The following is an 18,863-nucleotide window of genomic DNA, read 5'->3' as shown; positions in this document are numbered from 1 at the left end:
CCTCCAGCCATTGAAACTGGTGAAATTTCCCAGGAAGATGTTGAAGCTCTGATACCAACTGACGCCGGCCATAATAACGATTATCCTACAGGCTTGTTCTAACGGATGAATCACATGAGAATATTCGCCCAAAAAAAACCACAGAAAAAGTCTCTAGGGTATATTAGAATATTATCAAATCAAAAACCATGTAAAAATCAGTCCACAAGCCGGACTGTTATAGTCAAAAATATTCTTTATTCGTATTTTGCCAAAAATAACAAAATCCCGAAAATCACTCTAAATTAAAATTCGAAATAAAATAAACAAACTATAAAAAATCCGGCCTAAATCGGATTTAGATTGATTTCCTAACTGATAAGCGAAATATTACCATAAATAGTAAAAAATAAATAAAACTAGTGATTCGAAGGGGAAAACGGCAAAATTTGAGGTCGAAAAAAAGGCTATATGGAGCAAAGCTCGATATGGACAGCGTGCGCATTGAAAGGGGCTTTCCGAATTGGGGTCTTATGTGCGATTCCGACACCTATAGCCAAAATTATGGAAAAAAGACTGAAACGTACTCAAAACGGCCCCAATGAGGAACATATCATAATCAACTCCTGCCTTTGCGCTGATCTGCCAACTCATGGTATCTCAGCGCCATCAAGGTGCAATCTGACAGCTCAGCATCATCTGTCTCAGATCCCACTGCAACACATGCAGTGCGTGTTAGTATAATACATCTCTAATTCAAAACAAAAGAGGAAACACTAAGCTCATTGATTAGTCTCAATAGTATAAGAAAATATTATTTTCTTTAAAGAATTTAAATTCGAGCAATTACGTCTGTGAGGTGCGTGTAAGTTATCGATAAGCTAAAAGAAATTCTGAACATATACTACTTGTAATAACCTCAAATTATTGGAAAAAATTGACAAATACCAAGCACCTGGCTTGGATTATCCGAGATCATGCAAGTGTTTGGTGCATAGTTGAAAAGCTGACGTTTTAACATCAATGGTCCTTGAGAAAACTCCATACACTAAATGTTCTGATGATAGAGAAACTGAGAGTGATTAGTCAATTTGGAAGCACGGGGCCAATTTCAAAGAAGCCAACTTGGTTACCATAGTCGGCAGTTTTGCGCCCGAGGGGCAACTTGATTGAATCTCGTCATAACTAAATCCATGTGAAAGCTCTTGCGACTAAGTGGCCGATAAATATACGCTCCTGGCTGTCATCGTCGTGTTCGTCACCAATCCATATTTTTCAACATCAAGCTGCATAGTTTATCATCTGTCGGTTTCTTCTATTCACTATCATCTTTCCCTTTCAAATAATTTATATTCATCTGAGACACAGACAACCACCATACTACCATTTTCACCTTCCTCCAATGGCTAAACCATACACCACCTTGTTTCTCTCCGCTGGACCAAAAAAAAGAAGTGGATCCTGATAATTGCTCCATTAAATATGATATGTAACATTATTGACCTCTATTGGACAAAGAAAGAGAACTACAACAAATAACTTCCCTACTACATGTAGAGAATGCAATTCTTTTTTGTTCATTTGCAGAGAATTCAAATGAAAACAACAAAAACTAGAAAACAAGAAGCAGAAAACCAAAACACAAAAGAAGTAACACAAGTCAATGACTAAAGTTCAATAATCTAATTCTCAAGAATGTTTCAGAAAATATATATATCAATGACCATGTAACTGAAGACATAGGTCAGGAGAAAAAAATCCTTCCCAAACCACAACATGACGAAAGAAATCCAATCATCTTATCCAGTAGATTAGAAAGAAAACTAAAAATGATTTCCATCCAACACATTTTCTACTCCTCTTTCTTCAGTATTTTGCATCGAACTTTCATTTGTAACCACAACATATATGTTATATGTAAAATAATTCAGTGATGTCACAAAGGATCCAATGAATTAGGTATCTATTTAAGTTTAATAAGTTTGGTATCTGTTCATGTTACAAATAATTCTGTGACGAAAGAACTTTGAGCTAACAACCTGGTAGCCCAATGCTATCAATGAGTTTGGTATCCGTTCAAGTTTAAAGTATGTTTGAACACTGAACCAAAAAGGACAATAAAATAATAGAAAAAAAGTTAAAGAAACTTTCATGTTAAAACTCATCAGGAAATGCCATACACTGCAGTTCTCGATCTGTTTGCCCAAGTATTTAGAACTCAATGACAACGTCAAATTTAGTCTTAGTTAAAAGATCTCCAAAGGTAAAAAGAAATATTAATTTTTTAGCGAATAAAGAGAATATAAATGAAAAAATGGGAAACAAAAGGAGTACATAATGAACAACAGAAAAAGGAAGCAGAAACTTTATGCACAAGTTAGTTCGTAGAAGAGGAAAGAAGAATAAGTTTGTTTGAATTAATGTGTTGTAAAACTAGAACAAGAAATGAATAATTCACATTCTGTGAAACCAAAGCTTCAACGGTGGGGTAGTTATTCACAAATAGATGATAGAACAAATCAGATAAAGAAAATGAAAGATGAATTAAAAGCTACTAAATAATGGGATGAGCAGAAAGGTAGTCTGAAAAAAAATCAGGGATATATAGAGTATTTTGCAGATTCTAAGAGGCAAAAATAGAGACCAATCAAGTTCAAAGATAAGACTCAAATACTTGCAGGTTTATTCAATACCAATGGAAAATAGATCAACTATTGTATATCCTGTATATATACATAAAACAGAATAATAAATAAAATTTATGCAAAATGTGATCATAGTAACCTGATCACCAAGCTAAGATGCAATAACAGGAGCTGGCCCCCACAATTGACCTTATCGTGTGAATTCAGTGCTTCCTTTTTTCTCCCAGAGACAAGAAGCCTCTGTACCTTTAGAGTCATAGCCTTAACCAATAATAGGTCGCAGTTATGGAAAATCTCAATGAAGTTTTTCCTTTTTGGAAAATGCGTGAAAATAATATAAAATTAAAATTACAAGAAACTGGAAATGGTAGTCCATCCATACCTGAATCTGCGCTTCAGATAGAAAATTATGCAAATAGTGAACGACAACACTGTGTGAACCTAATTGTATTCCCTTCCATTTTCACAAACCCTAAAAGCTTAGCAATGGCTAACTCTAGGTAATCACTCTCCTGAAAGCAATAGAAAAATGAGATTAACATTGCATACAAATATACTCGAAAACATGTAACACGAAGAACCCATATAAGATATGAATATTTTAAGATAAAACCAAAATGAAAATCAAGTAATCTAGATGTAGCTGGTGATTTTGGACCAAAAAAGCTTCAAAATTACAATCAAATCTAAACATATAAAGTCAACAAAGGATAAAAAAATTGGGAAGAAATGATTGAACCTTACAGTGAGGGAAATAATAGGAAGAGTTGGCGATGAAGAAATAGATCTGAGAGAAGATATACTTTGAAATTTGCAGAGAGACGATGAAAGAAAAAGAGGAAGAATATATAAAAAAAAGTACAGAGAGAGAGAGTGTGTGTGGCGTGCATGAGAGGAGGCTGAGGTGTTTCTTTGAATTTTTTAAAAACTAAGTATCACGCTACTTTAGTGGCGTTTTTGTACAAATACCGCTAAATACTCGTACTTTAGTGGTGTTTTAAGCACAAATGCCACTAAAAACTAGTACTTTAGTGGCGTTTTAAGCAAAAATGCCGCTAAATACTCGTACTTTCTTGATGTTTTTATATAAACGCCGCAATAGAGTAATACTTTAGTGGCGTTTTTGCTTAAAACGTCACAATTACGAGTCTTTATCGGCGTTTTTAGAAAATGCCACTAAAACACGAGTATTTATCGGCCTTTTTGCTTTAAACGCACTAAAGTACGAGTATTTAGCGGCATTTGTTTTAAAAAAACGTCGCAAATGTATCATTTTGTGACATTTGGATTGTAAACGCTGCTATATGTTTAAATTTTATGGCGTTTACTCTCCAAAACGCCGCTACAGAACAGTTTTGCTGTAGTGTATACTATATATAATAGATAATACCATGATTTGATATACTTTTATGGCTTATATCATAAATAAATACTTAGATTAAATCATTTTTCATCTAAGTACTTAAAATATATCATCTTTTTTATTTAGGTATTTAAAATATTTTTTTAATCACTGCTACAGTCGACTTTTAAGAACCTAAATGAAAAAAATGGTACACTCTATGTACTTAAATTAAAAAAAATGATAAAAATGTTAAATAGTTATTTTGATAAAAAAATATTTTACATATTTGAATAAAAATAATAATATATTTTAAATATTTATTTGTAATATGAAACTATTTTTATTTGCTGGCCTTATTAACTTTGTTGGGTTGTTGTATCTAAACACTACCAGTCTACCTCACCGTCAAGGTCAGGAAGAAACCCGAATCAAAGTCAATTCTAACTACTGGAATTTAATTTTATCTATATAAAATCAAATTAAATTGTTTTTATCAAGGCTTGAATGGCTTGAAAATTGAAGGCCTCTACTTAGTACTTATGCTTGAAAATTAAGATGGGAAATAAATTTCAAAAGTGATTGGAAAAATTTTCAACTTGCAAGGTTATACGTTTATGAAAATTAATTTTATGTTTAACATTACTTTGAAAAAAATATATATTTAGGTGCACGAATCAAGTGGCATCCATGGTAAAAGAATTGTTGTTATTCTTTAAGGACTCAGGTTTGAGCACCATACATGTCAGAGATGTGAGCATTTAATTACCTTGTATTTGCCCAAATTAATAAAAAAAAGGGTGTTTTTTAGGCTTAAATTTTTTTTTGGAGTCATAGATAATAGTACTAAATAAATATTTTTTCTTCAAAAATGCATTTGATGACTCTTCATTACGTTCTCAATGAAAACTAGTCAAAAGTATTCCCGGCAAGAGCTCATATTGTTTATATAAAAGTTTGTTATCATCTTTAGTCGTCATGGACGTCAACATGGTTTGAACTAAAGGCTTGTAATCTATGAACCCTAAACCCTTGGGGTTCTAACATGACAGAATACGTATGGTACATGCAACATGATAAAAATATATTAACACCGATAATGTCAAAACGTGGTCAGGCTCGTTTGAACGTGTAAATATGTTACCGGAATTAAGAAAAACATAGAAAAAAGACATTGGTGGCATAAAGTGAGGCAAGTAAATCTGTATAAGATGCTGTGGTTGAATAATTTGGGTATGATGATTGAGGGTTGAGGCATTAGAGTTTGAGCTATTTGAATCTTAATGATTTTTAAGACTAAATTTTTGGAAAGTATTGACTTTAAATTAGTATATAGTTGATTTTTTATTTTAATTATCATGCCGTACCATACCTGTTTCTTAATTTTTCTAAAACTTTCTGTGGTTGATTGGCTGTGTCTTGTTGGAATGTAGTTTTTGTTCTTGTTGTGTTTCCTAGCTTGTAAATAATCATATCTTTTGTTGTTTGTGATTGTCATGCCATGCATATACCATAAAGAACTGAGAGAAGAACTGGCAAGGGCACTAATGGAAGTGAAAGATTGACAACATTGTTGAGGGGACGACAGAGGGTTCACTTGAGACATTCAATGACCTTGTGAAGGAGATGACGTCAAAGCGGCAAGATATAAAGGCCTTTGCTTTAAAGACTGAGGCCATGGTATTTCACTCTTGCTCATTTTATTCTCGTCTTTATATACGTGCATGTCCATTTCTGCTCTTTCGGTCATTTATGTGATTTACTTCATTGATAATGGGATAACTGAACTGTGGCTCAATACTGCCAGCCAAATGTTTTACAGAATTTATATTGTTATTGTTTTCTTCTTCTTTTTCATTTTCAGTTGATGTGAATCAAAGCTAGGCTTAATTAATTTAGAATTTGTAAGAATGAACACGACTGAAGTATCCTTTGGTACTACCAACATGTTTATTATTATGATTTATGAAGCGTGGTATCAGGAAATTCTGTGTATAAATAATGTTAAACTTACCCCCCCAATATATTTTAAACAAACACTTCAACATTCCTTTAATATATATAACTTACAATATATGTTAAACTTACACCCGAATGCATGCCTGGTTTGCGAAGAATTCACCTAATTCGGCCGTAGTTGAAGTTAAGGGATTACATCAATATGATTGGTCTCAGATGGTGAATGTTGGGGTTAAGCAGATGTTGGAAATACATCAATTGATTTGCAGTCATTACTACAATAATCTGAAAGAAGAAGACTTTGAACATGGGGGAGGGCGTCGAAAAGTTTTTGAGGCTTTAAACCCTGGCTACCTGTCCCTTATGAATCATCTCCGGATTTATATCCCTGAAGTAATAACCCAAATTCTGCATTGAATTTTCTGTCAAGTGATCTGTTCTAAACCTTAAAATTCTGTTGCCATTGATTTTTTCTCAACAGCTGTTTCCGGAACTCGACAAGATAGTATTCTTGGATGATGATGTTGTAGTACAGCATGACATTTCATCTTTGTCGACATTGGATCTCAACGGGAAAGCCATTGGTGCCGTTGTCGATTCATGGTGTGGGGACAACTGCTGTCCAGGAAGGAAATACAAGGACTACTTGAATTTTTCGCACCCGATGATTTCATCCAACCTCGACCAAGATCGTTGTGCTTGGCTCTCCGGTATGAATGTCTTTGACCTCGAAGCTTGGAGGAGGACCAACATCACACCTTCTTATCATAAATGACTGAAGCTTTTAAGTAAGTAAACTGTCTGCTGCTGGCTGATTAATGTTCTTTTTCTGTCCATTTAATTGCTCGAACCGAATATCATCCGTTTCTTACAGAGCCTCAATTCAGGGTTCAGTCTATGGCAATCGGGAGTGCTTCCGCCAAACTTACTTGCTTTCGAGGGACATGTGCATCCTATCGATCCTTTATGACAAGTCGCCGGATTAGTCTACCGTTCATCATCTGCTCAAGGACAGATATCGAGGCTGCTGCTGTTTTACATTTCACTGGCCCAGACATTCCACGAGTTTACTTCCATCATCGAGCGAGGTGTCATAACAATTTTTTTTAAACAATTAAGTTTAAAAAATAATTCTGACTTGAATTTGAAAAATTGGCGATTTTAAATTAATTTGAATTAAATTGAATAGGAGTCGTCATCGACCTTTAGGTTAGATAGGCCGAATACCTAAAAAGGTCTTTTAAAACAATTTTAAGAAAAATAATTTTTTAGACAAATCGGTCTATGTTATTAAAGATTCATTTTTTAGATCCCGGAGTCGATTACACGTGGAGAAGGATAAGCATCCCTACAAACGCCCAAAATTAGTACATAGTCGCTTTCATATTGTCGTAAATGGTGGAAATTGTGAATCGAATACATAGTTAGAATGTGATTCTTTTATTAAAGTTTAATTAATTTGCTTCGAATTATTTATTAGGGGAAATTCTTTAACTTGAAAAGAAATCTCGAAATTAACAATCCTCCATTGGGAAAGTTGTCTCGCCTATTTCTTATCTGTAAAAGAATATTCCCTCCTCATTGTTGCCAAAGATTACAAATCGAACGAAAATTATTGGTAATTTTATAAACAACATGACATGCCATTTTAAGAAACAAACATTGCCATTGAACTAAACTAAAAGAATGAATAAAAAAATAAATTTGATCAATTTCAAGTTTACTTATCGTTCGAATGTCTTATCGAATCGTACTACTTCGTCCAAGCAGTGCTTTCCACGCTCATTCTACAAATAAAGTTTTTGAAAAATGTTCGAATAACATATCGATAGATAAAGAAATATGAGGGGAATAAATGCTATTTTAATATATATATATATATATAATAAAATATATACAACAAATAGAGATAATAATATTTTATTTAATATAATCTATAAAACATGATGTATACAATATATGCGCATAAAGGACTAGAATAAAAATAAAACAATAGTAAAAATCATAATGCAAACATCAAAAACTAGGTTCACTTGATGATTCAAAGGACCACAATAACAGTAACCAATATTTGAGGAACCATACAACAATACCAAACAAATACAGGATATGATCAAACATTATTCAACAATATATATGCTGGAAACGTAAATATCCCATAAATAATATTAAAGACTAAAATAAACTAAACAATAAATATGAAAGGACAAAATATAATTATACCAAAATACATCTATATGAAATAGTGACTAAATCAACAGATTTGTAAACCTTAAGGTCATATTTAAAAGTTGGCAAACGTGGCATAATATAAAAATCAGTGACTTAAATGCAAACATTGAAAAATAGAGGCTCCAAACAAAATATGTAAAGCTTCATTCCATGGCAAAATAGCGAGCTTACAAGGACGAAAGGACCAAATCTGCTAATATACCAAGCATGAAAACACGCTGAACCCCCCTTTTAGACGATGTCATATTGAAGAGCTCATATAAGCTCATTTATGGTTTCAAAACTCTCACCCTTTTCATTTCTCTTATCCTTTGTCTCTGTCATTCTAAGAATGGCAGAGAATCCTCCTAAGCCTCGTCAAAAAAGGAAAGTTGAGGCTCCTCGGCCGCCACATATCAGTGGCCACAGAGGCAAACTAACTCCTAAAGACCTCCTGATATTTCCTCCTCCTTACTTCCCCTAAAAACCTGACCCTTCAAAAACTCAAAACTCTAAAAACTTTTTTATAAAAACCCTAAAGATTAGAAATCTTTACCTCCAATCATGGCTCTCCTGGTCTCCGATAAAGCCGAACAGTCTTAGACCTTGCTAATAGGTAAACTTTCCTCCCTTTCTCCATTTTTTTCGAAGTTGTCTCTTTTTTATGTTCGAATCACTCTTTCTTTCTCTTCTCTCTCTTTTTTTTCTCCATTCCCCCTCTCCTCTGAGAAACTCTCTATTTTTTTAAAGAAATCCCTTCTCCCCTTTTCAATGCATGTTGGATATGATGAAATAATTCTCCTCGGGATTTTAGTTTGATTTGTTCTCATATTTTATTGGTTTTTTTTACTTTGAGTTGATTTTTGACTGACTTGGTGGTTGACTAATGGAATTTATGTCACTGTTTGGTACAGATTACTGACGGTGACAGCATAAGAGTTGAAGATTTGGGCGCATGCATCTCACGCGTGAAAGATTGGACGTGCATGTTGGATATGATGAAATAATTCTCCTCGGGATTTTAGTTTGATTTGTTCTCATATTTTATTGGTTTTTTTTACTTGAGTGATTTTTGACTGACTTGGTGGTTGACTAATGGAATTTATGTCACTGTTTGGTACAGATTACTGACGGTGACAGCATAAGAGTTGAAGATTTGGGCGCATGCATCTCACGCGTGAAAGATTGGACGGTCCACGTCGACTAGCGGCGATAGTTGGTTGATATTTAGGGTTAAAACCCTAATCCTTAGGGAGATCTGGATCGTTGGATGGGTCCAGATCCAATGACTAGCATTGGAGGTGGTACTGGGCATAAGTGATGGAAACCCTAACGGGTATGGGTTGAGTATTAGGCTTGAACCGGGTCTGATGTAGTTTGGGTCCGAATTGGGCCTCTTGCTTGGGTCTGCTTGTATTTTGGGTTTGATTTGGGCCCGAATTTTGTAACCTGTAGATGAAAAAATAATATTAATAATAATAGTAATAATAACAATAATATAATGATAATAATTATTAGCAATGAACGATTAAAACCCAGGAAAAAAATGGGTGTCTACCGCTGCTCCTCTTTGCACATTTTTGTGTTAACAAGAATAGGGTAAAGATGATAAGAAAACAAGTTTTTGTCCAGTTCTCTCTTTGGCTTTAAAATTTGATAGTTTGTTGTAGATGACGTTGTTCCTTCTCATTGAGGAAGTCAGGTCAATCAGGGAATGATTTTGTTGTTGAAGATGACACTTTTCATCAACAATGAAGAGTTCTGATCGTTTTAAAGTAAATTTGGAGACAACACGGTTCCTACACGATGAAGAAATCTGGTTATCTAAGGGTGACGCTGCTCCTACGTGATGATGAGCTCTGGTCGGTGGATGATAATGTTCCTACATGATGAGGATGTATAGTCATCTTTAGTGATAATGTGGGAGACAACACGGTTCATACGTGATGAGGAAGTCTGGTTATCTAATGTTGACGCTACTCCTACGTGATGAGGAGATTTGGTCGATGGATGAAACTGTTCATACGTGATGAGGACGTCTGGCCATCTTTAGGGATAATTTGGGAGACAACATAGTTCCTACGTGATGAGGAAGTCGATTATCTAAGGTTGACGCTGCTCTTACGTGATGAGGAGATCTGGTCGGTGGATGACATTCTTCTTACGTGATGAGGAAGTCTAGCCATCTTTAGGGATAATTAGAGATAACAAGTTTCCTATGTGATGAGAAAGTATGGTTATCCAAGGTTGACGATGCTCCTACTTGATAAGGAGATCTGGTCGGTGGATGACACTATTCCTACGTGATGAGGACTTCTGGCCATATTTAGGGATAATTTGTTTCAATAAAATAAGTCTCAAGTGAGACAAAATTTGTTTCAAGGGAAACAATCTCAGAGGTTTCCGTTTCAAGAGAAACTGTCTCAAGAGAGACAAAATTTTGTTTCAAGATAAACTGTCTCAAGCGAGACAAAATTTGTTTTTAAGGAAAAACATTCTCAAGTGAGATAAATTTTATTTTAGGTGCAAAATTTTCAAAATTGGTGGAAAATTGTCTCAAGAGAGACAAAATTTGTTTCGACAGGAACAAGCACAAGGATTTGCGTTTCAAGAGAGACAAAGTTTGTTTTGAAAGAAACAATCTCAAGTGAGATTAATTTTGTTTCAAAAATTTCAAAATTTACAGAAGATTGTCTTAAGCGAGACGAAATTTTTTTTGTGAAAAACATTCTTGAAGGCTTATAGACTGTCCGCTCCTGCATGTTGAGGAATGTTTCCATTAGAACATCTAATTATTCACTTCAGGATGTCAAACCTGTGGATGACATTATTCCTTCGTGTTGAGGACTTCTAGTCATCACCGAACTTTTATTTCCTGTAAGATCAATATAAATGATGCATTTATGAATTACTATCTTGGATGTTATGATGAAGTAGATTTCATGTATTTGACTTGATTCTTATTTTGATAAAAATGACCTTTTTGAATTTGTTATTGTGAGAGGAAAAAATGATATTGAGAAAGGAAAAATTAGATGGTGTCCTCATGAGAGAATAAAAATGGCCTTTGAGAAAAAATGACATAAGGATTTTAGGAAAAACAATCTTAAGAAAGACTAGATTTATGTTTTTAGAAAAACAATCTTGAAAAATATGAAATTAGTTTTATAAAAATATCCTTATGAGAAGGAAAAATCTTTTTTATTGCAATGTGATGATGAATGTATGATGCAAATATGCACATTTCATGTAAAATGTATGTATATGCTGATGCATATTTTTTTATTCAATGGTCAGGCACGAATGTTGGAGCACTCTTCATTCTATCCCTGATTCGGTTGTCTTCACTCTTTATTTTCATCAGCATGCATCCTGGCAAATCTTGACTTGTGATAATTTCTTCTTGCCCCAATAAATTTTTCCCTTGATGAATTTGGCTTCCTTTGTCTGGATTTGTATAGAAATCCAATAGAGCTTCCTCATGATACCATCATCATCACTGCCAGATGGTTTTGAAAAGAGAATCTATTATTCGAAGCTTTGGAGATAGTGCACGCACTGCTGCCCTGTAGCAGAAAATCAAAGACCAATACTTGAAGCTGGCTACCACAATAATTAATGGAATATCAAACTGCCCCGGAGAACAATGAGGCACATCTATTCTAAGGATCATAGTTGGACCCTTAGAAACAATTGGAATTGAATGTATTTTCTCAATTGCTAAATTGAATTCAGTCCTCCAAGCTTCGCATGGATTCTTAGAAGTAAATTTGTAAGGCAGTGATCATTGATCCTAGTTGGAGCCATATACTGCGTGACTTTGCCAAACTTGAAAAGACTCATAGAGATCATAATTTTCTTATCAAGTAAAACACCAAGGAAGAACTGTTGAGTTCGAGGAAGTTTGGATGTCCTCAAACATTTGGCAACTTATTCATCCTTTTTGTGGCTTATGTCTAGATTTTTAACCAGGGAAGCCATCGCATGGTGTTCATAGATTTTTGTATAGTGTTGTAAGGGAACCAAAGAAAATAGCTCAGTAGGAATATAAGTGGGATGCTTTGGCTTGCCAATATTAATGCTTGGGCGATCACCAGAATAATGCAACTGTATGTTGTGATGACAAAACAACCTTATATAGTAAGCTCCACTGTCTCTACTTCACCATTTTCATTCTTCTCATATTTTTCTAACTCGTTGATGTCTGTTCAATTCAATGATGTTGTACTCTTGGATGATAAGATCCTCCAAAAATGTTGTAACATTCATCATTTCTTGCTTTAACACTGATTCTAAGTATGAGCTTTATGTTTGAGAGCCACATGTCAACTATCAAGATCTACACCAGAGAGATTGTCTTGTTTGAAAATGTTTTCCTTCTTCTTTTATTTTCAAAAAATTGAAAAAAATATCAATTAAAAGAATTTTGAAAAATGTTTAATTAAAAATTTTTAAAAAAATGCCCCTTTCTAGGTTTCACAATTGAAACAAATCATAAAACAAGAATTCATTGGATATCAAAGAATTAATTACACTTTTAATCCTTCAACAAATTATAGCTATTTGACAAGTGTCAAGATTAATACTATCTTTGAGGTAGGGTTAAGTAAGGAAAGGATAAAATGTCTCGGGTTGTTATCTTTGATCAAAGGCTGGCATTCTCATTTCTTTGATGTTCACTGATCTAATGGAATAGCTTCTATGCTCATCTACTGGAATTATTCTCCGGTTATCAGCTCTCCTGAGCACATTGAGGTTGTGTGATTCCTTATTAAGGGATTTGTGAGATCGCCTCCTATACAATAGTTGAACAATCTTCAAATTCGAGCCGCCTTTTCACATTTTCAACTTGAATCCTCCTTTGGTTTCAAGACGTTCAAAATTTACGTCTTGAACCCCCTTCATCATTTTTATCTATCATGCATTAAGGATTTTATAAAACCTTTTTGTAAATAAAAGAATAATCCTGATGGGCGGGATGAAATCTAAAGATAGTCTCTTCTGTTTAGAAATCTATGTATGATTAGAAGGGACTTTTAAGGCACTTAATGTAGGCAATAGTTCACGGTTATGAAGTAAATGGATAAATAGGCCCAAACAAGTGGTTAAGGGTAATTGAACCAATGATCAATTCATTCTGATGCCTTCAATCTCGTCTTGCTCGATTTGAGTCCGCTCGTATGTCTTTTATTTTCCCTTGATGTTCCATGATCTTCTGGTGAATTGATTATGGATCTTTGAACAAATTGTAATTGCTCAATCTTGTGGTTTGAGGCTCGATGTGACATTTGAATTGAGGGACGCTTCTTGTAATTAATGCATGATAAAATTATTTCGAATTAATTCCTTTTTTCTTCCTGCTTCTAGCATGTCTCAATTATTCAGGCTCATCTTCAGAAAATTGATTTGATATGCTCTACATTATTATTTTTTCTTGTAGAAAGGTTCACGTTCAAGGGAACATTTTGTACTCAATGCCTTCATGTAACAACCGGGAAAAATGAGAAAAAATATTTATATTGGTAAAATTTGGTGAAATTTGGGGATTAAATTAAAAGCTTTCAAAACTTGTAGGCCATTTTAGAAGTAAAATAAATTCAGGGACCAAGCCCTGAATTTACCCAAAGAGTGTCGGCATGTTTGGTTTTATAAACGTGTTTTCTGATTTTGAAATCAGAAAACACAGAAGCAATTACTCAAATTTCCTTCTCCAATACCCTTCTTTCAAGCCCGATTCTGACACCGTCTGACCTCTGATCGTTAAATTAAAATCACCATCGTGTTCGTCTTCGACCCGTGAACAAAACTCAGTAAATCAATTGTAGCGAAACGCTGTCAAACGTCAAGAATTTTGGTTTAAAGTCTCGACGTTTTTTTTAGTACCACCTCCGGGAAAATCTTAAATTCATCACCGGTCATTTCTCCGTTTTCGACACCTCCCGCACCATCGTGTTCCTTGTGTCGTTCTGAGTCTACCGGTGCCCTCCTTGTCTCCGTAGATGGCAGCGCGTGGGGAGGTTCAAAATGGAGGTTGGGCATGTTTGACCAGCTTGACCGGTCCGACCCGACCGTTGACCCGACCCGACTTGTTAACCGACCCGACCCGAGTGCTAGTTTTGTAAATATTTTTAAAAGGGTGCCTAACACGTAATTAATTTTTATTAGGTGCTATTTTTGTAAATATTTTTAAAAGGCTGCCTAATCCATAATTAATATCTGTTAGGGTGCTATTTTTGTAAAAGTTGACTGTTGACTATTGAGCACCGTTGACCAGAACTTTGACCGGCGTTGATCGGCTAGTAAACGACCTTTGACTTTTTTCGGGTATACCTATCCTGACATTTTTCGACATCCCAAATCCGTTTTCGAAGTTCATTTCGCCAAATTCGAACATGAAAACCTCCAAATTGTCAGTCAAACCCATTAACTTTGACTTTGACCAAAAATTCAAATTTTTGAAAGGTCATATCTTATTTTTTTCGACGTCCTGATTCTGATTCCGGAATCTTTTTTGTCAAATTCAGACTCGAAAGCCTCCAAATTGATAGTCAAACCCGAAAAATGCATATGTATCTAAGAGTTTTAGCTTTGAATGATTAAGTAAGACTTGTGATTGATAAATTATTATTGTTTGAAGGTACAAGAGACTCTCCTGATCACTCGACAGCTCAACCTAGCTCCTCTAGATCAGTTAAACCGCGTGGGCCAATATTCACCCGTATGACCCGTAAATCTTATGATTTCAGAAATTAATTATGTTAACCACTAGTAAGATAGTGCTATTATGAATTAGGTTTGAAATCTGTAGTAGAGCGTGGCGAGGCCAATACGCAATAGATCTACAGTTTGACCGTATTATCATGGTGTGTTCCCTATGTACTATTTGATGGTTTTAATTGGTTTGATAAATATATACGTTTACATATATATATATATATATATATATATATATATATATATATATATATATATATATATATATACATATTTCACTTGAATTTTATGATTCAATGGATGATGGTTCATGAACTATGATGGAACTTTATATATGATATTTGAATAATGGGTTTTAATGGACGGTATTAATTTACAGGATAGGGATCATGGAAATTTTTACTTGTTATTTGAAATATGTTATGGGGATATTATATGGGTAGGCTGGAGTATGAAGGTACAACTCTGATCAAGATGGTAAATCCTTCCGAACCTAAGGCAGCATTTAGGTAGGCTTTCGGGCCCTAAGATGTTCCCTTAGGTTGGGCCCCTTATACTAATGGGTATAAGGTTACCCCATGGACACAGTTCTGAGAACTGCATATGGTGTACGGGATGAGGGTATATTATATGATTTAATATTTTATGCTTTATTAGGATTTCCATGATACTTGAGGATTATAATTGATGGTTTTTTATATGATTTTTTTACTGAAATAATGGGACACACCGAGTCTAGCTCACTTTTCAAAATGTTTTTCCCCTTTCAGATACTGTTGGTTAGATACTCGGATCAAGCACTTGGAGGATAAATATATCTCTTGAAGAACATCTGATTGTAATGTTTTTATCTTTCAAGTTGACTTTATTTTAGTAACATTGACCTTTATTTTAAAGTATTTATTTTAGTGATGACTATTGCTTTCTCTACTCATATTTGGTTTATGGAGATCTAAAATTTTACGTCGTGTTTTAAATTAATTTTTTAACTTTTGTTTTTCATTTGTGTTTTGAGTTATTATTGTATAAATTATTATATTTTATAATGTTATTTGAAATATGATTTTAATTATCGAATAACGTTTTAGAAACATGCCTTTAAGAATCATGAATGTGATCCGCTAGACTTAGTCGAAATGCATAGGTTGGGTCTAGGGGGTTACATTTAATTTGTATCAGAGCTTTTGGTTTTTAAACCTCGGACTGTGTATGAGTCCAAATTGAAAATACGATTTTGAAATGTTTTACAAAACAAGTTAATAAGGCCAAGTCACAAAGTTTACAGTTTTAATTGTGTTCGAGACTCCAAGTGCTTATCTAACCCTAGGTTTTATCTTCTGTAGTAAACTTGAGATCCACCAAAATGAGTGCTAGACGTGGACGTCGAACTAGCCATGGGCGAGGTCGAGTGTCTAGATTTGCAGATCCGATCGATGAGATACGTATAGATCCCCCACCTCCGATAGATGATCCTGCTCCTGCAACCCCAACGAATATACCTACTGTTGCTGGTATTGACATTACTACTCTGATTGAAGGAGCGACCGATATTGATCCCGAGTTTACCAGAGTTGCATTAGATGAGAATTTTGGTAGACAATTTCTGTAGTTGATACAGGGAGTGGTTAGAGCTGATGGTGTAGTATCTGAGGTGCTTATTTCTCATACCCTGATTACTAATGGAGTCAGAACTTTTGAGGGACAAATTGGTGGAGGTCCTACTGAAGTGGAAGATTGGCTCCAAGATATTGAAAGACGCATGGATCAGTTGAGTTTGGACCCAACTAAGAGATATCTGGGTGCAGTAGCAATGTTAGATAGCAATGCCCACACCTAGTGGGATTCAGTGGTCAGTAGTGTTCCAGCTGATCGTCTGACTTGGGATTTCTTTAGAGGAGTTCGATTTAATTCTTGGGATGGATTGGTTGAATAAACACAAGGTAAATCTAGATTGTGAGTACGAGAGTGCTACTCTGAAGACTTTTGATGGTCGGATTGTGGTGTTAATTAGTGAACATCGCGGCTATCTCTCCAATATAGTTTTAACTATGGAAATTGATGGTATGGTCCGAAAGGGATATGAGACTTTCATTGCTTGTATTTTGAACACTAAAGGTTCCTTGTCCACAATCGAGAAGATTCGTACAGTTAGCGAGTTTCCTGATGTCTTTCTGGAGGAGTTGTCTGGGTTACCTCCTGATAGAGAGGTAGAGTTCGAGATTGAGACTTATCCAGGATCTGTACCTATTTTTATGGCACCTTATCGCATGGCTCCAAAGAAACTTAAGGAGTTGAAGGTCCAATTGCAAGAATTATTTGATCGAGGATTTATTAGGCATAGTACCTTACCCTGGGGAGCTCCAGTTCTGTTCGTGAAAAAGAAGGATAGGTCCCTAAGGCTATGTATCGATTATCGGAAGTTGAACAAGATGACGATTAAGAATAAGTACCCACTACCGAGGATTGACGACTTATTTGATCAATTACGAGGAGCTAATGTATTCTCTAAGATTGATCTTCGTTCGGGGTATTATCAATTGAAAGTTAAAAGGTCCGATGTAGCAAAAACGGCCATTCGCACTAGATATGGTTGTTATGAATTCTTAGTAATGCCTTTTGGTTTGACGGACGCTCCCGCAACTTTCATGGATTTGATGAATCGTGTGTTCCGGCCATATTTGGATCAATTTATGGTTGTCTTCATTGATGATATTCTTATCTATTCTCGTACTGAGGCAGAGCATGACGAGCATTTGAAGATCATTCTGCAGACCTTGAGAGAGAATCGTCTATACGCCAAATTAAGCAAGTGTGAGTTTTGGCTTCATGAAGTGTCGTTTCTGGGGCATATTATTTCTGCGCAAGGTATTCAGGTCAATCCAAGCAAGATCGAGTCTTTGTAAATTGAAAATGACCCAAGAACGTCTCTGAGATCCGCAGTTTCTTGGGCCTGGCTGGATATTATCGACGTTTTGTCGAGGGATTCTCGATCATTGCTGCTCATTTGACAAAGCTATTAAGAAAGAACGTGTCGTTTGACTGGGGCGATGCACAACAGGATAGTTTTGAGAAATTAAAGTCAGTTTTGACTCAAGCACCAGTGTTGATTCAACCTGACTCTGGAAAAGATTTTACAGTGTATAGTGATGTTTCACACTCAAGGCTTGGTTGTGTTTTAATGCAGGATGGTAAGGTAGTGGCTTATGCATCTCTTCAACTGCGACCGTATGAGTATAACTATCTGACCCATGATTTGGAGTTAGCTGCAGTAATATTCGTCTTGAAGATCTGGAGACAATATCTTTATGGAGAGAAGTGTTATATTTTTACGGATCATAAGAGCTTAAAGTATCTTTTGACTCAAAATGAGCTTAATTTGAGACAGCGTCGCTGGTTAGAGCTTCTAAAGGATTATGATTGCGTGATTGATTATCACCCTGGTAAAGCTAACATTGTAGCGGATGCTTTGAGTCGAAAGGCGATAACAGAGTTAAGGTCTTTAATGGCTAGGATGAATTTATATGATGATGGCACTTTGTTAGCGGAATTGCAAGTTAAGCCGGCCTTGGTTGATGAGATCAAAAATAAGAAACCTCTTGATAACTCCTTGCTTCCTATTTTTGAGCAAGTGGAGCAGGGGATAATCTCAGATTATACCCTTAATCAGGATGAAGTTTTATGCTTTAAGGGTCAATATTGTGTGTCGGATGATGCTGAGTTGAGGTAGATTATTCTTAATGAGGCTCATAGTAGCCCATATGCTATGCACCCCAGTGGAGATAAGATGTACCGGAATTAGAGAGAGAGGTATCATTGGGTCGGCATGAAGAATGACATCTCAGATTTTGTGGCTAGGTGTTTGACTTGTCAGTAAGTTAAGGCAGAACATACACATCCATCAGGTTTGTTACAACCTATCAAGATCCCTAAATAGAAATGGGAGCGTATTACTATGGGTTTTGTTACTGGCCTACCTATGACTCATTCGAAAAAGGATTCAGTTTGGGTGATTG

General features: G+C 35.2%; 1 pseudogene; it reads left to right on the top strand.

Moving 5' to 3' along the window:
* The first annotated feature begins 5,592 nt into the window (after positions 1–5,592).
* Positions 5,593–18,577, top strand: LOC120176226 (annotated as a pseudogene).
* The last annotated feature ends 286 nt before the right edge of the window (positions 18,578–18,863 follow it).

Source organism: Hibiscus syriacus, unplaced genomic scaffold (assembly GCF_006381635.1).
Source record: "Hibiscus syriacus cultivar Baekdansim isolate YM2019G1 unplaced genomic scaffold, ASM638163v2 tig00112231_pilon, whole genome shotgun sequence".
Classification (NCBI taxonomy): Eukaryota; Viridiplantae; Streptophyta; class Magnoliopsida; order Malvales; family Malvaceae; genus Hibiscus; species Hibiscus syriacus.
The sequence above is the reverse complement of the archived record's forward strand: the minus strand, read 5'-3'. Positions and strand labels throughout refer to the sequence as shown.